The sequence below is a fragment of the Castor canadensis genome, chromosome 6 (assembly GCF_047511655.1).
Source record: "Castor canadensis chromosome 6, mCasCan1.hap1v2, whole genome shotgun sequence".
In the NCBI taxonomy this organism is placed as follows: domain Eukaryota; kingdom Metazoa; phylum Chordata; class Mammalia; order Rodentia; family Castoridae; genus Castor; species Castor canadensis.
The window spans coordinates 96,716,201-96,738,141 of NC_133391.1; positions in this window are offsets into that span (position 1 = coordinate 96,716,201).

The following is a 21,941-nucleotide window of genomic DNA, read 5'->3' on the forward strand; positions in this document are numbered from 1 at the left end:
GCCTCTTCTCTCCACTTCGTTCTCAACTCTGCCAACCAAATATTCACTTTATGTGTCAAAATGAATATCTATAACCTGTCATACAATCATGTTTAAATTTGCTTCCCCCCACACTTCAGTCCTCAAGGTGGAAAAATGAATAAATGTATTTATATATCATGACTATGCAAATATTCCCAGCAGAACCAAGGAGTAAGTTTTACATTTTCTTCTCCATCTCCACAAATATCTGAAGCTCTTTCTTCATTCATGCCTTTTTTCATATGATCAAGAAACATTTTTGAATGTTGGTAAGAGCTGAGTTGGGTGACATGGAGAGTGACAGAGATGAATAAAATAAGAAATAAACATTGCATCCATGGTTTCTGTTCACGTCAACTTATAGTATAGAAGTTACATTGTAGATGAGATCAAGAAAGTCTTTAAGGAGAATATGAATATAAACTGAGATTTAAATGAGAACTTAAAAAAAGGGAAAAAGGGCACATAGAAAAGAATACTAAAGGAGCAAAGTGATAGAGATGAGATTTTTTAAAAGAACATGAGATTTCTAAGTTTCACACATACAATCAGTTTTTACACTAGAGCAAGTGATGGGAGTGACTGGATTCTAATCTTATCTAATTTGAAGAACTGATAAGAGTTTCCATATAGAAATCAACAGGTAGTTAGAAATGTAAACAGAAATTTATGAGAAAGTCATTTTGGAAGTCACTTAAAAAGGCAACAGAATTGTGACCACGATGAGGCTATTAAGAAAAAACACATGGCAATAAGAGGGAGGGGCTGAAGGAGATTACATTCTTTGGGAACAAGAAAAGGAAAAGAAAGGCGAAGAAGTCAAGGAGAAGGGGACGATCAACAGAGGCTGCAGAGAGAGACTTTTACAAAAGAGATGTGGTAAAGAGCAGTAAATGAAAGCCAATTGAACATGAAGGTTGAAAGAAACTCATTGGGTCCAGTGACTCAACTTATGAGAAACCAGACAAACCACACACTGCAGAGAGCAAAGGTGGTGGTTGAAGGGAGTAAAACTGGTGGTAAGAGTCTGCAGAGGCTGTCTTGAAGAGGCTCTGCAACTGACAGGGGTGAAGGCGTGAGGATGTGAGGAAGGTGAGACTGACAGGAAAACCTTGGGGACTGTGATGGCTAATTTTACATGTCACCCAGACACATATTAAGGAATACCTACCTAGACAACAGGTAAAGCATTATTTCTAGGTGTCTCTGTGTCAGGGTTTCAGGAGAGAGTAGTCTGTGAGCCAGTGGACTGAGTGAGAAAGATGTGCTGTCATATTGGTAGATAATATGCATTGCGGAGTTGTATTTTATCTCAGTCTGATGTTAAATCACAAAAGAGAATGCATTCTACATCAGATAACTAAACTAAACTAAACTAAACATTATGCTCAGCCCAATGCTGAGAGCAGATAATATGTTGGACATTATTTTATACCATTTGGATTGTATCTCAAATTTTTGTGTAAAAGCCCTCTTGACCTTGCTGACTTTATGAAGCTAAAAAATCAATATGTCAGTCACAGAAACCATCCTACATGGATAATGCCACAAATACTACCAATAATAGCAGCCATATTTATTAGACCTGCTTAATAAAGCACTTTCACATATATTGCCTCATCTGTCCCCAGTACATTTTTTTTTTTTTTTTGCAGAAATAGGGGAAGTCTCATCTCATTTGACAAATGAGCAAATAGAAGCTCAATGAGGTTGAATGGCTCTCTGGGTCTTAACAGTGAAAGATCATGGTAAGAGTCAAGTTTTACACCTCTGCCCTGGGTATTCTCCATAGCTATAGAAACATTGCAGCACAGATTGTCTCAACTCAGGAAAGACATTAGCAGGAAACTCTCCACTCAGAGAGGAGAATGTCCTTCTTTGGTTCAAACCAGTATTCCAGTCTGGAAACCTGAGGCAGCTCTATACTCTTTTCTCAATGAGCTGATGAAGAAGGAAAAATCTTCAGAGCCACCCATCTTGCAACTCATTGGTGGTTGATGCTGTTTGATTTCCGTATGCCCACAAACCAAAGACATAGGGAAGTTTTAAAATGGTGAGGATACCTAGCTGGCATTCCATACTGAAATGGTGTTCCATTTCATTTTCTCACTTTATTCTCTTGCCTGTCTCCTATTCTGGGTATAAAATATTTGTTATAGTATTATTTATTTTCAGACCACGATTAATTTAACTTAAGCCATTCTCTGGGCTCTATCAGGAAAACAGATGTAATGCTGGTAGGGATGGGAGGCATTGCCAGGCACTATAAATCCAGTTAATTTTATTATTGAAGACAAATACGGTCACCCATATTTAAGGCTCCTAGAAACCTCCAGAAAATGTTCAGTGCTCTTTTGTGTAAGGCCAGAGTTGAATGGCTATTGTTGATCATCAAGTTATCATTTCAAGTTTATTTGGTGCAATTAAGTGAAGAGACATTTATAATCCTTGACATGGCTTAGTGAGTGTTCATTGTAACTAAATTAATTAGATATAACATATCTCCTGTTGTAGCTTATTAGCAAAAACATGTCAGTGAAATCTACCTCTCATCATCTTTGCCCATCCAGCCTGCTGGCCATTGCTCTTGTTTTCTGATTCCCACCTCTGCCTTTGCTCTATGATCCTTCATGAGCACATTTTGGGGGCTTGATGTTGCCTTTGTCCTTTGGCCATGATTTTTGGTATTTTCCTTCTGGCCATATTCATTTTCTTCCTTACTCTGTGCCCTGTTCTCTAGGGGTCCTGCCATCTAGGCCTACACATAAAATATAGAAACTCAGTGAGGATTTAAATAGCCTGATATAAAACATTTTTCTTACTCAATATGCACTTTTGAAATTTAGGTTCATTTTGAACTAATGGAAAATGATACTTTGTGATTTCTGTGGTTCAGTCTGAACTCAAAAATAATAAGCACAGATTATAAAGTAGTAATTAAGCATAAAGACTTTGGAAACAGACTGTCTAGCTTTGAAACTCACACCTGTATTTCTTGGCTGAGTGACCTTGGGGAAGTCACTTAATTTCTCTGTACTCAGTTTCTTCATCTGTAAAATGGAAATGATGGCAATATACCTGCTTAGAAGTGTCACCTACTTTCATTAGATTTCATTGGTTTATTGTGATGTTTACATATGTGCTTATAATATATGTTAGTTAGATTTAGCCCTCCATTGTTCTCTTTTTCCGCCCTCATTAGAACAATTTCAACAGCTTGCATCCTTATATTTCCATATATGAATATACAATACATCCACCATCTCCACCCTCATTCCCCCTCTTCTTATGCCCTCCCTTCCCACTGGTACCCATCTCCACAAAAGACCTATTTTACCCTCTTGCCTTTTTTTTTTTAAAGTGTGTAATGATGGTTCAAGGGGGTTTTGCCTTGATACTTCAGGACTGTATTTATTAACCCCCCCAATACTTATTCTTTCTCTATCACCATGCTCCCCTAATATTCAACAGCTTAATATATAGTACATTATATTATATTTATATATTGATGAGGTGTTTCAATATTTCTCATTCTCTAACATTTCCTTCCCTCTCCTCTGTCTGTGGTCCCCTCAGAAAGACTCACTAATATAATTTTGTTTTCTTTCTTACTATATAAGTATGCATGTATATATGATCATATGTGTATTTATACATACATTTAACTTACAGGTTTAGCTTTTATGTGTGAGGGAAAACATGTGACCTTTGACTTTTGAGGCTATTGCTGGACTGTATGATAGTTACATTTTTAGTTAAAGGGACCTCATATTCCTTTCCATAGCAGTTCATACATTCCCACCAACAGTGTAGAAGTGTTTCTTTTCCTCACATTCTCGGAGCATTTGTTGTTGTTTGTGTTACTGATGATATTGTCATTTTGACTGGGGTGAGGTGGAATCTCAATGACATTTTGATTTGCATTTCCTATGGCCAAAGCTGGTGAGCTTTTCTTCATATGTTTATTGACCATTTGAACATCTTCTTTCAAGAACTGACTGTTCAGTTCATTTGCCCATTTATTCAGTGGGTTGTTGATTTCTTGAGAGATTGGTTTTCTGAGCTACCTGTGTATTCTGGTTATTAATCCCTTGTCAGATGTATGGCTAGCATTTTCTCTCATTCTGCAGGCTGTCTCTTCAGTCTGTTGACTGTTTTCTTTAATGAGCAGAAGCATTTTAGTTTCATGCAGTCCCATTTGTCAACACTTTCTCTTAACTGCTGAGCTATTGGGGTTCTTTTCATAACATTCTTACCTGTGTGGTCCAATGTGTTCCCTGTTTTTTCCTGGAGTTATTTCACTGTTTCAGATCTTACATTAAGATCTTTAATCCACTTTGAATTGATGCTGGTACAAGGTGAGAGTGGGATCTAGTTTCAGTCTTCTGCAGGTGGAACCATTTGTTGAAGAATTTATCTTTTCTCTAATGAATATTTTGGACTCTTTGGCAAAACTCAGATGACTGTAGTTACGTGGGTTTGTGTAAGGGTCTTATATTTTATTGCATTGATCTTCATATCTGCTTTGCGCCAGAACCATTCACAGTCTCCTGTGTGCTGGGATTGCAGGTGTGTATCACCACGCCTGGCCCAGCCTTAGTTTAGACATCCAGCAAAGACTGGTGCTCAGCAAGTAGCTAGCTGTCTTATTTTTTAGTTCAACTCTGGACTCCAGTAATGGTAAGAGCAGAAAACAGATATGTAAGCCCACTTGTGAAATATTATTTATTCTTGAGAAGGAAAACATGCACCCACATACACATATATGTATGAATTTGCACATATTATCAGAGAATTGAAAACTCCTTTCCCCTGCATCTTTCTGCTCTCTTTTACCTACAAGATGAAGAAGGGAATGTCTGGGAACTCAGAATCACTTGACTGCGAAGGTAGATCCAAGTGTTACTCATCCTGTCAAATAAGTGGGAGAGAGGTAGAAATGATCCAATATTAGCCACAGTTCTGCTGCTGTTGCCTCTGGGGTGAGTCAAAGTTTTTAAAATGTCATCACCCTTTTCTCTGGAGTCATGGAAAGGAGCAGCAAACTTTAGCCTAAAAGCATAGGTCTCTATGCAATCACTGGGGAATCCCCACAGGGAGAGTTGACCCAGGTCAAGTTCTGCTCACCACATGGGTTTTTTTTTTTTTTCTCCAAAGCCTTCTGGATACATAGTTGTCTCAAGTGCAATAGATACAATATGTTCAATGACAGTATTCTAGGCAGAATCCAATTGCTTACATTCTATAGCTGCTTCATTGCATAGTTATCCAACTTTGCAACAGTTTATTCATTTAGAGCTTTCCTTCAGTTGATTAAAAGTAGCTTTTCTACGGGCAATAAGGCTTAGTGACGGGTATCATGATTATGTATGTCATAAACATGATGATGCAAATATAGAGTCTGTGGTCCCAAAATGTGTGTTTCTTTAATACTAATTAACTCATATGTGACTGGTGAATAGGAGGATGATGTCAGTAGAAGTTGTGGAGGTTTGTACACAATTTTCCCCAGCATGAAAATCTTTCAAAGCTATGAGAGCCAAGCTTTTTTATAAATAGAGAACAGACTTCACTGTATATTAAAGCTTTAAAATAAAAGGTGAATATAACTAACAGAAATGCCTTCCCTTTGTGCAAAATGTAGCTTGTTGAGGGCCTTCAAGAACTGCTAGATTGCTTTATTTTATTTTGTTTTTACAGTGGTAAGCGCTTTGGGGAATTCCAAGTAGAGCTAAAGAAGCCTGAAGATATTTCCCTCATATTAAAAGAAAAATTAGTAATAAAGATGGTTATACTCAGATTGTGTTTTAATTTTGTTTAAACTGATAAGTGAATGTCTTCAAAAACATTCATTTCAAAAGAGGAAGGAAGCATGACTCTATACTAAAAGGCCACAGGAATGACTGAAATCTTGTAGCAAAAGCCCAGAGAAATTTAACCATATGAGTATAATTCCCTATTAGGATTCTAATCATTTATGTTAGAATGGTGATTTACAAAGTTACATTGGCTTTTATTATTCTGCCTTTAATGCTATTTTCTCATGGGCCTTATTATTTTTAGTGTGAAGTTTTTGCAAGATGTGGTTTTCCAGGAACACATCTAGTGTTATGGTAAGATGTTTATATTTGGCATTTGATCAAAGAACATAAAAAACAAAATCAAGTACTCATGGTCCTTTTACCACATTGACCTTCAATGATCTGAGTGCATAGTTCTGTCCAATGCAATTTGTTCATAAATCCATGTTAAATTGTGGGCTTTAAAACACTCCATCGGATAAGGGCAAAATAGTTTCTGCTGGGTATTGAGGGGGGGAGCGGGAGGGGGTGGAGTGGGTGGTAAGGGAGGGGGTGGGGGCAGGGGGGAGAAATAAACCAAGCCTTGTATGCACATATGAATAATAAAAGAAAAATGAAAAAAAAAATAAAACACTCCATCGACATCTGCTCATGTACTTGGGGTGTCTATGGAATAAAAAACATAGTACTGATTTCCATCAATGGTTGCAGTCACATACTGCCCTTTACAGCATGCCAGATTCACACTATGCTAAGCACCTCACATGGTCACTGTGTGTGATTCTCACAACAGATTTAGAAGGTGATGCTATTATCCCATTTTTCAGATGAGAAAAAAAAAGTTTGAAAGGTTAAGTAATCAGCTCAAGAACACATACACAGTGCTCTGTGTGTGCGTTTGTGTGAAAGACTCAGGGAGGTGAGGGTTAGAAAGAAATTGACTCAAAATAAGGTCAGAAGTGGCTGCATTTCCAGATTTCTTTCAATGAGGTGATATTCTTTAAAACTCATCTTTTACCTGTTCTTTACAAGTGACTATTTGGACACAAATGTAGTTGCTATTGCTATTAAGAGGCTGCACTACTTTGTTTGCCTTTCTAAGGTGTAGGAAAGTCACCGTGTTTTATTTCTTAGAACATTTAAATAACTTTGATCTTCAGATGTGTAACACTGTCTCCTGTCACTTAGACACTCACCACACAAATTTTAAAATACTACACAAGAAGAAAAAGCTTTCTAAAGCCACATTTCCCAAATTTCTACACATCTACTACTGGCCTGTGTGAGAAAGGAGCTTTGCCTTTCTAAGTTGGCTGCCTCATTTGCACTGTGAATAAATACAATTCATCATGCAAACCATGGCTGGGGAAAAGTGGGCTTCACTGGGTCACTTGATCCTATCTGTCCTTTGTATCAAAGAGGTTGTTTCATTTCTCCCAGTTCTTGACATTTGTCCATCGGTACACACTTCTAACTAGAGATAAGTACACAAGGCATTAGTACTGACTTTTAGAATGATTTTTTAAACTCCGTAGTACACATATTATTAATATGTGAATTAATTATACTCTGTGTTGGTCTCTCATAACCAGATTTCCTCCTAACGCATTTCTACTATATCTAGATCCTATTCTCCCTCACTTCCTGCCCACAAGTTGTTCCAAACTAGAGCAGAGAGCAAGCAAATAGCCTCTTTCTAAGATTTGACAGCCACAGTCCTTGTCAAAGAACACCAGTCAGTCCTTTCTTCCTCAGTGGACTGCCAAAACTTAAGACTGATTTGCTCTTGTTTCCACAGAGCCTCTGGCTTTTATCCTTTATCTGTCTAACTTTGTAGCTGTTGACTTAATGAATAAGTACAAACAATACAGTCCAGTCTCCCTATCTCGCCCCTTGAATGAATCAAAGAGCATAGTTTTTAGCCAGTCAGGGGGAAATGTTTCAATAAAATTTCTCTAGAAAAATCAAATTTAAAGACATCTACAGTCTACTGTATATCATTCTACCTCATTGTAGGTAGAGCACATTCATATTTTTTTACAATGGATGAGTCACAAGTTAAGATAATTTAAAACAGTTTAGCCAAGAAAGTTCTTGTAGCACATGCAGAAGTAAGATTAAATTTAAGGCAATAAGAATTCCCTGTCAGGAGAAAATGAATATACTCATCAAAGTATTTCATTTGAAGAGTAACTGAATTATCATTTCTATTCTTGTTACCATCTACACATTGTAATCCTAAATTAAAAACTATGGGATTGTAAGATAGATTTTTCAAGACTATTTTGTCAGACTAACTTCATATGGAAACTAAGTTGTTCTTTCAAAAGTAGAGAAGCATTAAGTTTATGAAAATATAATACTATTCTCATTGTAGTTAAATAGGGGTATCATATCCTGTCCTTAATTTTAGTGAGAGAATCCTGAAAATGGTAGTTTTCTTTAACATTTCTACCTTTAGAAATTCAGGAAATTTTCAGTCAAAGTAGGGTTTTATTAAACAGTTGTAGGCCTCTCTCTTTCCCACAGTGCTTATGTACTATCCAGAAGTAGTGAGTTGGTTTTATGCTGCACACATCATGGGAGAGGTGAGGCAGGATCTGGTCCACAGTCAAAATTCACCCTTGCTGGCATCTCTTCTTAAAAAACAATATTAGTCATCCATATTGTCCCTGCCATATTTCAAGTTCCTGATCATAGAGTTCCAGAGAATTGTGGTGACTGTGCTTGTTGCAGCAGATCTGGGTATCTAACTGCCTTGGTCTATTGTAGTAGAAGTGAAGTGACAGGTCCTGTCTAGGGGTTGATACCAGTGGAAGAGGGGAGAACATAAAGAAAGGGTGCAAGAGGGAGAATATGGTGGAAATATTGTGTACCCATGTATGTAAATGGAAAAATGAGAGCTGCTGAAGCTATTCCAGGAATGAGAGAAGGGGGGTGGGGAATGATGGAAGGGAATGAATTCAACTATGATATATTATAAGAACTTTTGCAAATGTTACAATGTACTCCTAGTATAATAATAATATGATAATTTTTAAAAGTCAAAAAAAAAGGGGGAGTGAATTAGGGTGAGACTTCCCCCACAGACAGAATGAGTGAATGCCTCCATTGCTACAGTTTTAAGGTCCACTATCCACATAAGAGACCTGTTCTAAGCTTATTTGTCCCTTGTTCTCTCTTCCTCCACTGTCAGAATACCTGCTGTGTGCTTTCCACACCACCATGTGTAATCCATGCTGCCCTTGCCATCAGTCTCCTTTACTCTTCCAGTCTTTTTTCTTGTTTCATGTTTCTTGAGGCTCTTGTCCCTTTTCCTATGTGTCTCAGCTTTGCTCTATTTCCATTTCCAGCTAGATTTATCATATCCTCATACTGTCCCAGTATACAGTACAGAATTGTGTTCTTTGGATCCTTTCAATTGTGCATCTGTTATTCTAATACTAGAGTGACCTGCTGTGGTAATTTCTCCAGTTCCACATCTCAAGAAGCAGATTGCAAGAAAATAGAAATCCTCACCATCCTGTATTGAACATATAACACAAAATCAATGTTTGTGTGCAGGTTTGCTACACTATGCCTGTAGGTTGTTTGGACACAATTCCATCTGACCCAGGTTGGGAAAAGAAAGAAAACAAAGGAAAGCAGCTTCAGAAGATGTTTGACAGAATGAATTAGTCAAGCAGTCTGGTTTAAATATAGAAGTAAACCATGTGGAATACTGATTTGTTTCCCAAGTTTTCAGAGGGCTCTAGATTTTTATTTCCCTCAGAGCTAATGTTATAGTTAATTTGAAAACTCTGATGTCCCTGCTTATTCTTCCTCAGTGAAAGGAGATCCAGGATGTAAAGTATGGTGCAGCTCAAGGAACCCACTTTTCAAACTAATGTTTCAACAGGAAAGGATTATTTCATAGAAAATAGCTTTTAGGTAATCAACTATCAAATGCATGCTTTCAATTAGAAGAAAAGTTCCTATAATTACTATAAGGCACTAATTAAATGTAGACTATAGTTTAATTATCCTTGGATTTCAATTAACTGAAACTATTTCTTATCAGAAACAATTTGCATGGATGCTATTTATATGCAAGAATAGATATTTTGGGGGGAGCAGAAAGTAGAGTGAAAAAAATTGAGCAAACTGAAATGTTCTTGACTCTCCCAACCTCTACTTTTAGGTCTATGACTCTAGAGCAGCATTTTACAAGTGTGCCCTGAGATGTTAAGGAATGGAGAGGTGGCAAGGAGAATATAAGGGACTCTGTAGAATAACAGATTGTGAAAGCAGCAGCCTAGACAGGGTTGAGAAGTTTAATTTTTATTTTTTGCAAGTCACTTTAATAATAGAGTCTTTAGAGCCAACAAGAAGTAAATATCTCCAAGAGAAAGGAATGTATGCAATATTTCCTCATGTTATTTGAACAAAATGGTAGAAGACCTCACTGACCTAGATAATAATAAGAGTTATTATCTGGACACAGTTCAAAAAAGAAGGCTAAAACTTGCTAACAGAGTGACACAAAACATAAGGAGCTGCATTGATCAATTATACTTTGTACACTTCACTAGAATTCACTTACACCTCTATCAGTCTTGTCAGTGTTTTTATGTGCTAAACTAAATATACAAAGCACATTTAGCAGAAAATTAAATGAGCTTTTTAAAATAAGAAACATTTATTGGAACTCAATCTTGTAAAGTTTTTTATTGTTAGATCAAGTAAACGCTTGATTAAACAGATTGAGGGAACATCTATCTCAATGTTACAATATGCTATATGTTGAATATGGCTTATCTCCACCAAAACTCATGTTGAGGCTTAATTTCTCAAAGTTGAGAGGTAAAGCCTGGTAGGAGATGTTGGATATTGGTGACAGAGCCCTCAAGATTGCTCTTAATGTTGTCTTACAGGAGTGAGTTCTCCCTCACAGGTACTAAATTCTTCCATGACAGTAGGTTCTTACAAAGCAAGCTCAGTTTCCTGAGCTTCCTTTTGCTTCCTGTCTCACATGTGATTCCTCTGCAGGAGCTACCTGGCCCTCTGCCAAGAATCCTTCACCATTAGCCCAGTAAATGCTGCACCATGCTCTAATGCTTCCTAGTTTCCAGAACCCTGAGCCAAGATAAACCTTGCTTCTTTTATAAATTCTCTCAGATATTCTGTTACAACAAATGGACTAGGACCCAATTGATCATAGGTACAAAATTAAAGAGTTCAGAGGGCTCTTTTCCCAAAATATGAGTTAATTATAGTAGGATAGCATCATTCAGTAAAAGTTCTCATAATCAGTAGGTTAGCATTTGCTTGTTTCCTTCAACTCTTCTTATGTACAAACATTGGCTGTCAGGGTATCCTTTGTTCAGCACAAATTTCTAAAACTCTATTTGTCTCATTCAGACTTAACTTCTACATGGCATTTTTTGGATTCGTTATACTGTACCAATGGCCAATTAATTACAATATCCAAATAGAATCTTCAGTTCATCATTTGTTCCAGCTTTAAATTTCTTTATATTATCAGTAACACTCTTAAAATTAATTACTCGTTTGTTAACCATGGAGTATCTCTCTCTCTCTCTCTCTCTCTCTCTCTCTCTCTCTCTCTCTCTCTCTCTCTGAGTTTTTTTTTTTATTTACCTCTTGGGTGGATGGATGGGCAAAAAATGTTGGGACTTTGGAAAAGTAACAAGATATAAAGTTGTCTCATAACTGAGTACTCTTGCTCATTCCCAGCCCAGCAGCAACAACACCTCCTGGGAGCTTATTAGAAATCCAGAATCTCTTGCCCCTGTCCCAGCCCTGCTAATCAGAATGTACATATCAGTGAGATCCCTAAGAAATGCGTGGGCACATTAAAGCTTAAGAAGCACTGTGAAGGATGCCAGTTTCTAATTGTGGTGACATGAGAGAACCACCTCAGGAGTTATAAAAAGGACTGAGTCTGGCTTCTCATCCCAGAGATTCCAATTAAATTGCTATGGAGTATGGTGTAGGCATCTGTATTTTAAAAAGCTTTCTAGGAGACTCTAATGTGCATAAAACTTTAAGAACCACTAACCAAGGAGAGTGAAAGAATGAATAGATTAAAATGGCGATTTGCAAATTCTGCTATGGATCACTGCCAAATAAAGTAATGTGAGGCTGTTGAGTAAGAGAGGTCCTGGACCTCTGAATGTACCAAGCTCTTCAGTTGATTCTGAAACCACAACATTTAAGGATCACTGGGCTAGGGAAATGTAGACACTGAGAAGCTTTCAGAACTTAGGAGTTCCTGAAGACCACTCATGGGTTCTGCTTTTATGCTTGAGTTAGGACACTGATACAAGTTTCAGGGTCTTCCCTTCTATTTCTTTCTTATTTTATTCTCTAGTATGTGTCAAAAACTGATTTTTGTAAGGATTAAATTATGCCCTGTTTATATGATAGACTAGTACTAGTAAGAATAGTTTTTCTATAGGTGACATTCAATGAAAAAAGCACTTCAAGATTTTAATTCATATATTTGTATATATACCCCTCTCTTTTCTCAGAATATACATGAAAATTTGCACATACAAGTAGTTTAGACTTACAGAACTGTTCAAACTTGAATAGATGTTAGAGAATCTAATTTAACTATCCTTTTCAGTTGAGGAAAAGGAGAACCAGAAGGGATGAGTGAGTGCTCTGCACTCACACAGGGAATGGCAGAAAATGAGCCATAGTTCTGGTTATTTTTACTTTCATTATTTCATTCATTTTCTTCACCCTTTTCTAATTATACACTGACAAATTACAGTTGTTTATATTTATGGGACACAAAGTGATGCTATGATTTATGAATAAAATGTGAAATAATTAAATCAAGCTAATTAACATACCTATCTTTTCAAATACTTAATTTTTTTGTGGTGAGAACAATTGAAACTTAATCTCTTAGCAATTTTGAAATGTAAAATAAAACATGCTGCATAGTAGATTTCAAAAACAAAACATGATTCATTCCTCCTACCTGAGGTTCTGAACCCTCTGACTATCATCTCTCCCTCTTCCCAGTCCCCAGCCTCTGCTCATCACAATTCTACCTCTCTGTTCTGTGTGTTTGATTATTTTAGATCCCACATATAATGAGAACAGGCAGTACTTGTCTTTCTTTTCATGGCTTATTCCACTTAGCAGAATGTTGTCTAATCTACCCATTTTTGTCAGAAATGACAGAATTTCCTTCTTAAAGCAGAATACTATTTTATTATATATATGCACCACATTTTCTTTATCCATTCATCTGTTGATGGATACTTAGGTTGCTCCCATAATTTGGCTATTGTGAACAGTGCTGTAATGCATGTGGGAGTGCAGACAGCTCTTCAGTATACTAATTTTTGTTATATACCCAGAAAATGGGATTGCTGAGTCATATGGTAATTTTATTTTTAATTTTTAGAGGAACCTTCATAAAGCTTTCTACAGTGGCTCTAATATTTACTTTCCCACCACCAGTGTCTTGGATTCCCTGTTGCGACTTTTCTTCTCAACTTTCTTTGAAAGCTTGAGGGGCCAAACATCAGCCTGAACAATGCAGGATAAGTACTTTTATAGTATTTGATAAGTTAGTCAAATGAAAAAGCCAAGCTTATAGGCAATACATTGAGTAATATGCAGATAATTAACAAGTTGCAACATAATTGAGCCCAAATAGTGAGGAGTTCAAATAAATGATTGCAACTGGTGTTTCTTTTATACTAATGCTTGTATTTTTTAAAATCAATCATTCTATTCCCAGTCTCACTATTGTAATTAGCACTAAAACTTTATTTCTCTCCATTAACAAACATAGTTTGTCATACTACATATACACATCATTCTGCATATGATTTTGTAAACTTTAAGAAATATAATGCTTTATCTGGAAAAGTGGATCAGACATGAACTTTCTTACCCCATTTCTTACCCCTGACTCTTCTACTTCTCTTCCATACTCCTCAGTGCTTCAATCTCTCCCTTTCTTTAAAGAAAGTGCTTGAAAATAAACATAGCTTCCATAGTGTTTGGATCAGTAGCTCTTTTGAAAAGTTTAAGCAATTCTCTCCAAAGGAGTTAGAGATGTCAGAAACCATGCTGTGCTGAAGGCTGAAAATAAGATTTATTCTTGTCATTCTCTTGTTCACTGAAGGCCCCTCTCTCTCAGTATCTCCTTACTAGTCACACTGCCTCAATCTATCATCCAGTTGCTCAGGAATCCCACAATGGAACACTTCTATCAGCCCTTCTTTCTATCTTGTTGAGGGGCAGGGTGTGAGTGCCAGGGCACCAACCTAGTACATTGTGCATGCTAAGAACGTGCAATACCACTGAACTGTATACCCAGCCCTAAAATTTTTTCTTACTTCTCTCAAGGACTTACTAGGTTATTTGTTTGAGCAAATGATAAACCTACTCAAACTAAAGTTGATCATATTCTTAGATTATAGCTTAATATTTATGAAGGACAATGGCTGTTTGTGGGGACCTGTCCAGGGAATTTCAGAAAGGTGTACTACTTAGCTCTGGGGAAATGCAGTAAACAGGGCAAGAAGTATTCTTGAATTTTATGTGAAGAAGGCTGACACCAAGGTGGCTCAGCTCCTTTTAGGTACTAGAGCTGGCTCATGGAAACTTGGAGGAACTGACTCTTAAGTGCTTGAGAGTTTTGCAAAATAAATGGTATCACATTAGTGGCTTAAAGTTGGACATGATTTATTCATACTAAGGAAACTGGCAAATAATACAAAAAGCATCACCACCATACTATTGTTTTCAGAGTTTTAGGGCAAGATCCCCAGCTCCAATAGTCCCAATAGCTAGGTTCAGCCACCCATCCCAACACGATAATTAGATAGTAGTGGTAAAAGGCAGAGAAGGGAGATTTATTTGAATACAGTCATCTTGAGAAAAACAGGTAAAGAAAGGGATTCAGTGCCCCCCAAGTTCATCTTTAGGGTACTGACATGAACTTCCAGATTATATAACAAAAGTATGTGGTAGGGGGCAAGAAGCATCCACAGCTAATCAGTTTTGGGGAAACTGTGGTCTGGTTGATAATTATCTCAGGATTGGTCAGGCAATGTTTTGTCACAATAAGAAAGTCATTGCTGAGGGGGTGGAGGAGGGTAGATTTGACTCTTATCATGAAGATTTTTATTGATTAGTTTGTCATTCCTGGAATCCAAGGTGACTGCAGGAGAGACTCAGGAGGAAAAAATTGAAGAGGCAAAAACAGACCCCAGAAAGTGACAAAATAGAGTTAGGCCAGTGTCTAGTGCCCTCCTTCAAATCCACATGATGAAGTCATCATTCTATTTCGGGGGGAGGGGAGATTAGAGGCCAAATGTCATCTTTTTTATTAACTACTTCCTGACAATAGGGGCATCACATGAATCTTGGAATGGTCTTGTGAACATTTTTTCCTGGTCTGGAGCCATAGTCCTCTGGATTTACACCTTTCGAGTAGCTAGGATTGCTGGCTTGAGTCACCATGCTCAGACCTAGAATTAGTGATTTTTAAATCAACTAAGAGCAAGTGATGTGATTTTGCCCTGGCAGATCATTTGCATCTTCCATTGATTTGGGGGTCAGAAAACTTTGTTTCCTATGCCTTCATCTTGAAGTAGAATGAGGTAGGTTAGATAACACTGGTTTCAGACAGATCCTCCTTGAGTGATTAACATGCCTATGTGTAGAATTAAGCACATGTCTGACTCAAAGTTTTAAGCCAAAGGAAACAGATGCAAAATGAAGGTAGGGAATGCCAGGCCTTTATGCTACTTTTAGTTGCCTTGTGAGCCCAAGTAAGGAGTCAGTGCTTTGTAGCAAAAGCAGTTTCTAAGTTCCTGCTATGCTATCTCTCATCTACAACTTTGTGGTAAACATCAAATTCTAAAGAGAGATTATCTGAAAGACTCATTTCTGGCGTCCACTTCAATGTTGGCTATGTGTGCAAGCAAGACAGTTATACTGTAGAGACATAACCAACCCAGGATATTAGAAGGGTCCTCAGGGAAGGGGATTTGCATGATCTGGGAAACCACCCAAAAGCGTTCTGCTCAGTCACTAGTCTATTTCAGATAAAATACTTGGATCTTAAACAGGGCTATACAATTAGGAAGTTAGGAGAATAGTATGTGCTCTTGCTGGGAATGAATTTATATGTCCCCCATGACTGATTAATGCTTCAGCTACTCTGGTGGGTCAGAATATTCTGATTACCTAGGATCTTTAAAAAAGAAACCAATTCCTGGGTCTTATCAGACAGAGATTCCACTACAATAGAGCTCAGTACATTTTTAAAAGCACCGTCAGGTAATTCTAATATGTGACTAGGATTGAGAACAACAGAAATTATAGATTGATCTGATATTTTTACATCTTTGTCACCTGTTGTCAAGCTTTGAGAAACATAATGTCTTCGTAGCTCAGCTTATGTGGGAGGTGGGATCAGACATAATTTTCCTTACCTGATAGTTCTTGGAACTATTACCTATATTCTTTTAGACTACCACTTATTACAGAGTTATGTTATGGACACTAAATTGAAAATTGATTTATGGGGGAAAAGGGATAAAATAAAGCAATTGACATGTCTCCAGGGTCAGGGACAAACTCACTCTTTAGGGAGCATAACTTGGGGATTGCTAACTTGTACTAATGTGTCGGGCACCCTTTAGGAGTTAATAAGTCACATAGTTCCTATTTATAAATCTTTAAAACTTGAGGGTAGATGTGACATCATGCCACATGTCTGTACCTAGCACTTAAGAGGCAGAGGAAGAGGATCATGGCTTCCAGACGAGCCTGAGCTACATATCAAAACCCTGCTTCATAAAAACAAAGAAGAAAAATGTTTTGAGACAGATAGTACAAATCCAGGAAATTTTTACTATTAGAAAGATGAGGGTTTTATGAAGGCTTAAACAGTATTTACTTATTGATTCCATTCTTTCTTTCATCCAACAATTATTTATTAAGAAAGTGTTAATGCAAAGCATTGTGCTAGGCTCTGGTAATATAGTACCTGATTTTATTGAATCTACATTCTGTCAGAGGAGACAAGCAAAAAGACTTCATTATAAATTTAATCATTTAATTACCAATATAAATTGTGCTATGAAGTACAAATTTTGTGAGACTAGTCAACTGGAAGACTTGAGACCTAAGACCTACTCTAGGAGGTCAGATGAGGCTGAAAGACTTTTGGAAGTAATGTGTAATATGTGAGCTAAGATATGAATATTTATATGATTTATTAAGAAAAGTTGAAGGTAGAGATTGCTTTGTGAATAAAATGTCATATGAAAAGGGCCATTTGAAAGGAAGGAGGGTAATATCTTTGAGGAACTGAAAGAAGTCCACAGTATCTGTTGGGAAAGGAGTGAAGGGGGAAATCAGATTGGTAAAGAAGTTGTAAAAATGATCCCGATGGGCCAAGTAGAAATGTTGCTATATATCCTAAGGGTGATGAGACACAATGAAGACATTTTGAAGACAGTATTGTATAATAAATAATTTGCTTGATCTTTCTTCCTGTTTCCTGGGAAGTAACCTCTGAATCCTTGAACTTTCCTGAGCAATAGGAGTATCTTAGTTGTTCATGGTGGGACCTTTGGGCCACACTTGACTTTATGCTAGTAAGATAACTCCAGAGGCAGCTGGTCAAACCAGAAAGATCAACCAATCATGTGATTAGAGATTTCAGTCATTGAGCCCACATAATATCAGCCTGACCTCTGGGGCCATGATTCAACCAAAAACTCTTAAATAATGAAGCTCCAGGAAAACTGTAGATGCCTCAAGCTCAGGAGAACTCTCTGGTTGGTGACATGTGATGATGTATCCCTAGTTGATATGTGCTCAGGACACAGAAGGTTACTGCTTTGATCCGCTCAGAATTTTTGTTCTCTGCATCTCTTCATTGGACTGTTTCTGAGTTTGTATTCTTCTGGTGTCTAAAGTGAGGGCAATCATGTAGGAGCCTTAACCTGCAAAGGCTACGCTAATTCCAGCTATAGCATCTGAATTGCACTGCAAAGTGGAGTGTGTATATGTGTGTCTTGTAGTGAGTGATTTACTCAGTTCTTCCATGTTGTACTTCAGGGCTCAAACTTAGCTCTGTAACTTCCTCTGCAACTTATGTGGCTGCTTACGTGACTTTATGCTCTTGTCATATCTGGACTTTAGGAGGAAATCTATGGAAAGAAGTAATAAAACTGGACAAAATTATCTTAGTTATTGTTAAGATTATCTTAATTTTTATTAAGAATTAAAGTTGCCAGATGAGTACTCTTTTTTTACAGTAATACTGGGGTTTGAATTCAGGGCTTCATGCCTTCTAGGCAGGTGCTGTTACCATTTGAACCACTCTATCAGCCCTCTTTTTGTGTGTGTGCGATGGGTTTTTTTCGAGATAGGGTATCACAAAACTTATTTACCCAGGGCTGTCTTCGAACCTTGATCCTCCTATCGCTGCCTCCTGAGTAGCTAGGATTATAGGCATGAGCCACTGGTGCCCAGCTAGATGAGTACTATTCTATTACTAATACACAGAAATATAGATAGATGGATAGATAGATAGATAGATAGATAGATAGATAGATAGATGATAGATAAATCCACACCATGTTTTCAGAAAACCTAGCTCAAAATGTACTTCTCAAATCAGTTCTTGGACTACTGGGACCAGAATTCCCCTGAGAGCTGCTCTGATCCCTCTCAGGAATCAAGTTTGTCTCAGAGCTTCTCTGTTGAAAGCGCTGGCTGGACTAAGTCCTAGATATCAGCCGTCTTGATAACCCTTTTAAAAGCCCAGCCATTTGCAGATAATGTAACTGCTGACCTACCAGTATAGGTCTGTTTGTGGCTGTGCTCTTAAAATAATTTTGAAAAATTATGTACCCTCCCACCCAACACTTAAAAATTTTAATTATAAATCTAGATTTCACATATCTAAAATTTTATAATTGTAATAGTTGTAAATGATATAATTTCTGGAATATTGTAACTATCAACACTTAAAACTCTTATAATGCATTTTAAAACATGACCAGTGAAATGTATCATAAAGATTCAATATCTACCTTTCTATACTAAAAAGAACATCTTTTTTTAACAGTAAGAGATTAATTCCTCCTCCCCACTTAATTTTTTCCCCAGAATTTTGACCTAATATATTTTATGACTGAACATCTATGCCATCATGATTTTCTGAAACAAAATTATGCATATAAATCAAAATATAAATGAAATTTGACCTTCTGTGAGTACAAAGCATAACTATTTTAAAGGTCTTCTGTTTTGTATTATCATTAAAATTATTATCGGTACCAATTGATCAAAACAGGATAAATACATTATAAATCTTGAGAATTAAATTATCTAACATTATGCATCTTTTAAGGAGATGAATGAGTCTTGCTTTTCAATTAACATAGCTGTGTGTGATAACTGCTACAATGCATTAGGATTCAGCATCAATTTTATTCATACTCTAAGTGCTGAGGAATTTTGTTCACATGAGTTAGTATTTGGAACTATAATGAGTTTTGTTCTAGCAATGTCATTCAGTTTTTGTATATGCCAAAAATTACATGGTGACCTATCATTGAAAAGTACTTTAAATGATCTAGTAGTTAGGTCTTCCTTTAATTTTATTGAAAGCAAAGATTTGGAAACCACCTGAAATGTAAAAGGACTTGTTATTTAATCATCACTACCAACAACAGCACTTTGCCTTTCTCTTTATTGGAATCATGAGGTTTCTCATCCCAGAAATAATGTCATAGTAACAGTAACCATGGAGCAAGATTGACCTTTCTTTGTCACGTAAAAGCAAAGGAGGAGAAGAGAGCTCTATGACATTTAAATCACAGGAGTGTTTCCAGATCACATTCAGATATGGTACACATGAAGCTGAGTTTCTGGAGACCAATCTCCTGTCACATGCACCTGTCTGCTTGTGTGTCTCTTAGGAAATCTCTGTGGGATCCCAGAGTTCTGATTGCTCCTCTTGAAGACCTTGACCAAACATGAGATTTGTGGTAACTAATAAGTAGGATAGGCTTCCTGACTTGTGAGCCCTGGTACCTCTGGATTTTTGAAGGATTCATTCAGGTTTTCATACCCATGAATTTAATTTTCACAGTGCTATATAAAGCATGATTAGATAGGGCTGGAGGTATGACTCAAGCGGGATAGGGCTTACCTAGCAAGGCTCTGAGTTCATACCCCAATATTGCCAAAACTGCAAAAAAAAAAAATGGTTAGGGAAAAAGCAAACTATCAACTTTATTTTTTGCCTCTTTCAATGGGTAATGTCAAAATTTTACTTCAAGTCATATACAATGTCATGAGATTATATTTTTGACTCTTATCAAAGCAAACTTCTCAACTGTAATATTCTTTGAATAGCTCCTTAGTATTCCTTAAGGTCAGGGAGAGTTCAGAACACAGATATTACTAGCAGCCCTTATCTTGGTGCTTCTAAGCTGGCTGCATAAGATTCATGTGGGTGCTTTTTAAAAATGCAATCAGATCTTGAGTCAGTACTTTTGAAAAATTGCCTATTAGTAGGTAAGTATCATCTAGTGTTTCTTTGTGTTGTCAGCATTTATATCTTACAACAACAACAAAAAAGAGACAAGCCTCATTAGATGATTTATACAGTCTGTGTAAAGCACAATGCAGCAATGATTTAGTAATAACAGTGAAATAGAAAAGTTATTCCTTCACATACCATCAAATACTTCCCACGATCACATTCTCAGGTCTTTTCTTTATTTCTTTATTGAGGAAAAATCAGCAAATTACAGCTACCATTGATTTGGATTGATTTTATTTTGAATACATTTCTATGTCTGTGCATTCTTCTTTAGGAGGTTCATTTTTGTGTGAATGAATTCAAATGCAAGTTTTTGTCTCAGTGTAACTTTACATACATAAAACCCAGGACTCCACTTACACCAAAATTTGGCAACTAATTAAAAATTCCTCAGATTGAACATGGTCTAACAACTGCTGAAATCATGCAAACAACCAACATTTATGATAGTTTTTGTATAAGCATCATATTCTTTATGGTTAGGGTTATTATTTCCATACTAAAAATTAGGAAATTGGGGCTAGAAAGCTTGATGAACTCTCACAGATAGAAAGTGGCAGAGCTAGAGGAGGAACATCCTCTGTTGAATTCAGACTTGAGTTAAGAATGTTGATGATGGCCAGGCACGGTGCCTCAAGCCTGCAATCTTAGTTACATCAGGAAGATTGTGGTTTGAGGCCAACTGAGGCAAACAGTTCACAAGACTCCCCCATTTCAACCAGTGGATGAGCATAGTGGCACATGCCTTTCACCCCAGCTACATGGGGAAGCAAAAATAGGAGAATTGCAGTACAGGCCATCCTAGGCATAAAATGAGACTTGATCTCAAAAATAACCAACACGAAAAGGGCTGGCAGAGTGGTTCAAGTGATAACCACCTATGTAGCAGGGCCGAGGCCCTGAGTTCAATCTCCAGTACCACAAAAAAAAGTTAACATATATTTATGTTAAGAAAAATTAATATATATATGTCATATATGTATCTTCGAAGTTTTACATATATATATATATATATATATATATATCTTGAAAAAAATTAATTCATTCTACTTTTTGTGGAATTTGTCCTCCTGTGTAAGGAAGTTTACTCTCCCTGCACCCCACTCCAACTGTTCAGCGTATTCAGACCCTCTCAGTGGAGGCAGCTCTTTCCCACATTTTGGATAAAATCACAGGCAGGCTCCAAAGTTTCTTCTAATTATTTACATGACAAAGGCTTACTTCTTTTCCAAAACACTGTCACTTCAGTAGTTAATATGTCCAGTTTACTATAATAATAAAAAGTGTGCCTCAGTTGAAGTTAAAGTTCACCTCAAGCCCTGCTTGCTCTCATTCTAGGAAGGAAGTTGCAGGGCAAAAAGGAGGTGAGCATGGGTTAGCTTCTTCTCTACCTCCCCATGTTTCACATCCACCTCTGTAAGTTGGGTTCTGGAGGAAGCGATAGTGACATATCTCTGGCCATATGAATGTTACTCTAAGAACTGATGGTAGATTAGTTATATCTAATC